Genomic DNA, 8,170 nt, shown 5'->3' on the forward strand with positions numbered 1-8,170 from the left:
ATGGAGGATGGTTGATGATGACGATGGCGACGGATTCCCCTCTCTGGAGCCCCGAACAGACTCCAGATCAGCCCTCCCGAGAGGTGTTAGGGCTTCGCGGCGGCTCCGTATCGTAAAACGCGATGATTTCTTATCTCTTATTTTTTTTCTCCCCGAAATCAAATATATAGAGTTTGAGTTGAGGTCGGAGGAGCTGCAGGGGGCCCACGAGGTAGGGGCGCGCCCTAGGGGGGCAGGCGCGCCTCCCACCCTCGTGGATAGGTGGTGGGCCCCCTGGCCTTCATCTTTTGCAAGGATTTTTTTTATTATTTATGAAAAGTTGTTCCGTGAAGTTTCAGGGCATTCCGAGAAAAGTTGTTTCATGAAGATTCAGGTCATTCCGAGAACTTTTGTTTCTGCACATAAATAACACCATGGTAATTCTGCTGAAAACAGCGTCAGTCCGGGTTAGTTCCATTCAAATCATGCAAGTTAGAGTCCAAAACAAGGGCAAAAGTGTTTGTAAAAGTAGATACGACGGAGATGTATCATCTTCCTCCAGAAAAAATCCTCCCATAGCTCAAACCCGTGATCTAGCTCATCTTGCTGCCATTTTCTATCTCCTTGCTCAAAGCTCCATTCACAAAACTGCTTTGGGGGATTGTTCTTCAGTATGTGACTCCTCCAATGGTCCAATTAGTTTTTGTTCTAGTGCTTTATTTGTTGCAAATTTTTGCTGCTTAGGTGACCCTGTTCTTGAGCTTGCATGTCAAATTTATATGGTCTGAAGTAGTTTTAATGCATGATATGGCCTCTAGGTACTTGTGGGAGTAGTTGCTATCAATCTTGTTGAGTTTGGTTCACTTTTATTTTGAGTCACTAAAAATTTCAGAAATTTTTCAGAGGAATAAAAATGTTTAGGAAAATGTACGAATGTGGTTCCTCAGGGAAGCAAGGACCAAGGCTCGCTAAACGTGAGCAGGACGATGAACCACCGAGGGAAGCTCAAGTGTAGCCTTGTGAATGGCCGTCAGAGGAGTTCATGGTCCAGGAAGGCATCAAGGACGAATTTGACGCGTATATGCGTAATGCTGATCTTGAGTACTTCGTGTCAGATAAGTGAAGTGGGGAAATGTTAGTGAACCTCGCAAATCTGAATATAGAGACTTTCTTGCTAGTATCACTTTGGGTGAATCTAGAGAAATCACACAAGCTACCATAGGAAGCATTCATTTCTCTTCCATACATTATTTTGCTCTCATCATTGGTAGATGCATTAACGGTAAGGATGAGGCTTGTCACATGTGCGTTCTAGATCTTAGTGTCCTCAAGAGTGCGATATTAGGTGATAAACAATATAACTTGGGGGCCATTGTTGCATGAAGGTTGCATCACAACAGTATATGTGGAGATTTGTTTGGTGGAATTTATGCAACTCATGTAGCTAATTATCTTAATATACCTATCATGGAATTGTCATGGCAGATGTCCTAGTGTGAGGACTTAGTCATGGAGCCATCGCATTGAGGTTAGCTTAAAGGGGTTAATCAGGACAAAGGACACGAGGAGTTTATACTGGTTCGGCCCCTTATGATGAAGGTAAAAGCCTAGTCCAGTATGTGGTTGGTATTGCTAGGGTTTCGATGAGCAGGGAGCGAATACGCTTGACCCAGCTCTCGATCTATTTTTTATTTTTCTAAGCCACCGCTAGGTCGTCCCCTTATATACATGGGTTGATGCCCTACGGCCCTTAGAGTCCCGGCCGGCTTATACAACATATTTGGCTCGGTGACCATGCTTACATACCTTACAATACAAGCTTTACATACATGGCGGTTTATATCTATGGGCCTTAAGCCGCCTTCGGGTCTGGGCCCTCTACTAAGCCACTACTAGGGAAAAGCCTACGAGCAGGGAGGGTTTTGGGCCTCTCAGTAGCGCGGGCACCGGCGCTACTAATAAGGCGCTACAGCTAACGTATAGCAGTAGCGCCGGTTGTCCCACGCTACTGCTATACATGAATAGTTGTAGCGCTCTTTGGGAAAGGGCGCTACTGATATTATCTGCAGCGCTGTTTGCTGGGACGCGTTACTGATAATGCGGCGCTACTGCTAAATTTCCCCCCTCGCTACTACTAGTTTATTTATTAGTTTTTTTCCTGCATATTTGTTTTGTATTTGAATATGCTTTATACAATAATCTTTAGCATATCATACACATACAAATGTAATCATAGCATATACATACAATTAGTCTCATCAAATCATGTCATCATCATAATCATCATCCAACACAAAGTGGTCTCTCGTCATCATCTCGAAAATAGCGATACAAGTCTCGAATGATATGCAAATACATCGTCATCCATCTAAACAATGATATACGCGAGAAGAGCTATCACTTTGAGAACATGAGTTCGTATCCCTCTTTCGCATTAGCGTGAACCTCTAAACTAACTACTGCCTGTCGCTCGGAAACCGGAAGGGCCTGACTCTCCGGCCACTTGTCGTATATATACTCCTAGCATAGCACTTCTTCGCCATCTATGATCTATGCAACTGCATCATCACATGAGTCGATGATATGCAACATATATATTTGAGCAACAGAAAGAGATAGACTCGGCAAAAATAAAAACAACATATCATAAGCATAAATAACAAAGTTCATCGTACCCCAAAATGCCCTAACTAGAGTGATTTTCGCTAGTCGAGGAGGAGGACGGTTTAATTACATCACAAATAAAGTTTCACCGTGCATAACTCAAAGTTTTGTCATACAAAAAGTATGGACTAAACGGAAAATTTTGGCATGAGCTTTGCTAAAAAGTGGACAAATCGAGAACCTGAAATTTGCCGGAAAAGAAATGAATCAACATTCCGGCAGAACATAGGCCACTAAGCATCATTCCTTGCAAACAGTGTCCAAATATACACGAGCAACCACATGTGCAAACAGTGTAGAAGAAAATTCATTTAACTACTAATAGAACAAAATTCAGTTAACTTTAGTGCTCTATAATGATGAAAGGAAAAATAATTCAGTTAACTACTAATTTCATTCATTTAGGTTATTCATTTAACATCACCTAATTAACCTACTGTACCAATACTACTAGCAGCACTACTAACCTAATTAACCTAGCAAAACTCTAGTGCCCTAACTGAAAAACATCTAATTAACATCTAATTTTTTCTCTAAAATACAGAGAGAGATGAGTGAGGGGGAGGGGTGGGGGACTTACAGAGAGGGGAGAGACGGTGGCGGGGAGGTCCTCGGTGACGGAGGCAGGGGCGGAGAGGGCGGGCTCGGGCACGGGCAAAGGCGGTCCTGGGCGGGCTCAGGCGGCGGTGAGGTGGAGGGCGCCGACGGTGACATGGAGGGCGTCCTTGGGCGGCGGCTGTGAGGCTGAGGGCGGCCTCGGGCGGCGACGGTGAGGCTGAGGGCGGCCTCGGGCGGCGGCCGTGAGGCTGAGGGCGGCCTTAGGCGGCGGCGGTGAGGCTGAGGGTGGCCTCGGGAGGCGGCGGTGCGGAGACGGTGGCGAGGGCGAGGGACGATTTGGGGAAGAATTGGTGGCCGGGGGCGTGGTGGGGGGAAACCGATGTTTAAGTGAAACGTAACGGTAGCGCGTTTCCGGAAACGCGCTATAGCTAAGTTAGCTATAGCGCATTTACTGAAACCCGCTACTGCTATTCCTTTCTCCTTTTTCCCTTTTTTCTTTTATTTTTCTTTACATTTTATTTTTTCCCTTTCTCCTTTTTCTATTTCTTTCATTTTCATTTACTTTTCTACTTGTTTTTCACTTTATTTTATTTCCGTTAGCAGCAGCGCTTTACACGTAAGCGCGCTGCAGCTAAGGAGATTAGCAGTAGCGCTGGGCCATTATACGCGCTACTGCTAGGTTGGGCTAGCCATGTGCACCCAGTTCAAACGTAGCAGGAGCGCTTTTCGCTAGTACGCGCTACTGCTAAAGTCATAGCAGTAGCACGGTTTATTTACGCGCGCTGCTACTAAGTAGCAGCAGCGCTTGATTTTGTACAGCGCTACTGGTAAAATTATGTGTATAGGCTTTTCCCTAGTAGTGAGCCTACCTATGAACCGCCATATGATCTTGGGCTTCATCCTGATGAATCATCATAGGGATGACCCGTCCCGTCCTGGGCGGGTCATGCCTAATATTTATATCCCCAACATTGGGCCCCATATTGATTTGAACTTGTTCATGTCAATCTCCAAGACTTAGAAAAATCCTCCATATCCGCTGCAAAAACTTTGTAACCCGCCGTGACGTCATCTCCAAGAATTTTCAATGGATCTTTATCTTAATGTCCTCTCGAAAATCGAGGCGTCCAATTAGCTGGATAACTATCATTCGGCCTCCTCGTCTTTCGCACATGCCTGTTTTCCTGCCTCCTTATAAATAGGACCATAAGGTCATCTCACATTCTTCTCCTTCTCCTTTCTTCCTCCACACAGCGCATCATCTCACACGAACCTTGCCGCCGTCGACCTCCGTCGTCGTCCTCGACTCCGGCCGTTGCATCGCCCTGAGTAGACCAGAGAACCGTGGCGCCATTCCGCTGTTCTAACAGTGCCAGTAAGCCTTCCTTTCTTCGTTACCAATCTGCCATTAGGGTTTGTTGCTATTCATTGGTGTCCATCTACGTTTTTCACTGTCCTTCTTTTTCTATGTTTAGATCCATGCATCAGATCCAAAAACCATAGGAATTTTGCGCGTTAGTAGTTTTAGCACTTGCTTTAATACTAGACTAAATCCCCACCGCGACAGATCTCCTCTAGGGCTCCTCTATTTTTCCACTGTCACCTTTTGTAGATGAATTTATTTCTTTTTTCTGAACAGCGGTAGATCCAAATTGGCAGCCTCCTATCTGCGGAACTGGTTTGTCCGAGTACTTAGTCAATTTTCCTTTTGACAACTCTTGAATTTCTTAGTCATGACGGCTTATCTTTTCTTCATATATAATTAGCCCTTGCTTAAGCCGCCATTATAAACATGCACAGTAATTGTTAACTTGCAACCCCATCAATTGATTCGAGCCGGCCAATTATTTCTGTTTAGTCCTTTCACCATGCCGCCGAAGACGATGACAACTTGCAACTGGGTTCCTTCCACGGTGACCGAGAGTACTTTGAAGGATTTTGTCACTTTGGGATTCTTACCAAAGAAGAGTGTCATGCATTATCGTGCTCCTGACCCTACTGAAGAGAGACCTCAGCCAAAAGATGATGAAATCATTGACCATATGACCCGGGGCTTCTCACCGCCCGGCTCAAAATTCTTCAGGGATGTTCTACACTTTTTCAAACTCCATCCGCAAGATATTGGACCCAATTTTGTATCTAATATCTGTAACTTCCAAGTTTTTTGTGAAGTTTACCTTCAGGAAGAACCTACTGTTGAACTCTTTGGGGAATATTTCTACCTAAACCGCTAGAACAAGTACACCAATGGTCCCAGCTTGGAACTTGACAGGATTTCAATTCAATGTAGACGAGATGCCGTCTTCCCTCTAGTAGTCCTGCCAAGCCATCCCAAGGATCGGAATCAAACATGGTTCTACTGCAAAGATACGTCGCCGTCTGATGAAAATCGGATGCCGGGTTATCATGCTGATTGTCTTGACACAAAGCACCCACTTGCTGATGAACTCACGCCTGCCGAACGCAAGAAACTTGTCCCCAAAATCAGAAAAGTCCAAGCCTTGTTAGGAAATGGCTTGACCAGAGTTTATTTGATCCACTGCTGGGTTGCATGGTGGATCATACCTTTAAGCCGCCGATCCGGTTTGATGTGTTCATACACCGGAGGAACTGATTATCCTTTACATCATAGGTCTGTGCGTTTGATGGAAGAGGCCCTCGTTGAGATGGCAACCACACTTGTCAATAGAAAATATGAAGACTGCAGCCTAGTGGGTTTGAATCCTTTGTGCAAGCTTAACGCGGTGCCAAAGGTAAATATCTTGACTTCTTTTTTCCTTCAGCGGTTTAAACATCACATGAATTTCAATATATTATGCTTCCACAGGCCAAATCTTACTTCTGGAAAGACAAATATGACCATGAGGCGGCTAAAAAAGCTAGAGCTGCTGCGAGAGCCACCAAGAAATCCGTCAGAAAGTCTAAGAAGAAGCCAACTGCCTCTGATTTACTCAAGCTGGATGACACCTCTAAGTCGGAGGTAGCCCTTGACTCTCTTGGCCTGTTTTTTAACAACCTTATTGACACTGACTATTGCTAGGACGACACGGGGGCCAGCCAGGCAGTTGAAGAAGAGGTAAATATTATTTAATCCGACTCAGAACCTTTACCAAGGCAGAAACCTCGGCGGGTAACCCGGAAAGTAAGGTTTTCGCACCCCTTGGCTTATTTAGATCCTCATTTTCTTTTGAAATGACAGCAACATGAGAGCCGCCGCCAGATCTGAGCCGGTGGAGATGATGACTTACCCTCCGGCTTACCGAACACTCCTCGGAAACGCCAGAATGAGGTTCTTTTTAACCTTTAACCCTTGTATTTGTTCAGCGAATTACCTTCATCACTCAATTTTGATTCCATCTATGTAGGAGATTTCCCGTTCCTCCTCTAGCGATTCATCACAAACTCAATTTCCGGCCTTCAAGACCGCCCCTGGGTAAAGATAACTACCCTTCTTATGTACCTTTATATACGCATCATTATACTGACTTGTCTAAATCCTTTTTAGCAGTCAAGAAAAATCCAAGAAAGCAAAGGTGACAAAGCCGGCTGAGGATTCAAAAACCACTGAACCGGAGTAGCCAACCCTCGTACCGGAACATCCTGAAGAACCGAAGCAGTCAACCTTTGTTCCAGAACATGTTGAACAGCCAGAGGACCATGCTTTAAATGTTGAAACGGATTTACCTAAGCCATCTGCGGATGAACCCGCTATTGACCCATCAAGTATTGAGCTGTCAAGCTCAGCTAACCCACTGGAGAAGCACGGTGATGACGTTTTAATCACTGGTACCAGATTCGTTGAACCGGGGAACCCAACTGTTCTGGCAAGACACTCTGCCAAACAAGAAGTTATGAAAAGGCAGAAGGTGAGGTTTGACGTCTCCCACTATGCTCACCTGAGTATTAGCGAAGTGCTATCTAGTTATCTCAGTCAAGTGCACTCTAGCAGTGAGTCAGAAATTGAGATGGTCAAACAGATGCACCAAAAATATGAGGTAAGTTCTCCGGCTTATATAAGTTATATACCCTGCCAGCCTCCAAGTCTTCTGATTATGATAAGATTGAATGATCTGTAGACTTAGAAAACTTAGAAGCCTCTATCTTAGACTCCCTCCAAGTCCGGTTTGCAACTAAAATGGATGCTTATAGTATTTCAATTTGCATGTGTAGTCCCCAAGGGCCGGTTTAATCAGTAGGAATCAGCCGGTCCTACTAGTCATTATGTAGAAGACGAAAATTTAACTGCATATCTTCATGAGTCGGCTAGAACTATCACACCCGGCTCATCTTTAATAAGAAAATGAGCAATATGCATTAGCCCCCAAGTGCCAAGTGTTATTGCTTGCAAATCACTTGGGACTTGTTAGAAAGAGCCAATTACTTTGAAAAATTTTGTTTGATAGACATTAGCCCCCAAGTGCCAAGTGTTGTTTGCTTGCAGAATACTTGGGACCTGTATTTTGTAATCCGCCATGAAACTGAACGAACTTATGTTGTATGTAGACTGCGACCACAAATCTGGAAACTCAATTGTCTGAGGCCAAGACTCGGTTGACGGCTCAAGAGACTGAGTCAAAGAAAGCTGAATCCAAATTCTAGTTGAGTGTGTCTGAGGCAGAAAAACTGAAGGCCAGCTTCACTGTGGAGAAAGAGGCTTGGGCCAATGAGAAGACCGCCTTGATGCAGCGTGCTGAGAAGGCTGAGGCGGCTCTGGAATAGGTTACCACTGAACTCACCGGTTTAAAAAGCCGTGTGTCTCACATGGTTTCTGCAATCTTCAGTAAGTCGCCTTGTTGTTTACTCAAAGTAAATATTTGTCATCATAATATGAGCCACCACTTACGCAATTGTGTAAACTTTGCAGGTCTCAGGAGTAGCAATCTGAGCCGAGACACATTGGTCAAGCTCAAGGCGGTTTACACGCTTGTTGAGCAATTATACACTAGGGCTCAGCGAACTCTTGCCACTA

The sequence above is a fragment of the Triticum urartu genome, chromosome 2A (assembly GCF_056163025.1).
Source record: "Triticum urartu cultivar PI428250 chromosome 2A, HENAU_Tu73, whole genome shotgun sequence".
NCBI classification, from domain to species: domain Eukaryota; kingdom Viridiplantae; phylum Streptophyta; class Magnoliopsida; order Poales; family Poaceae; genus Triticum; species Triticum urartu.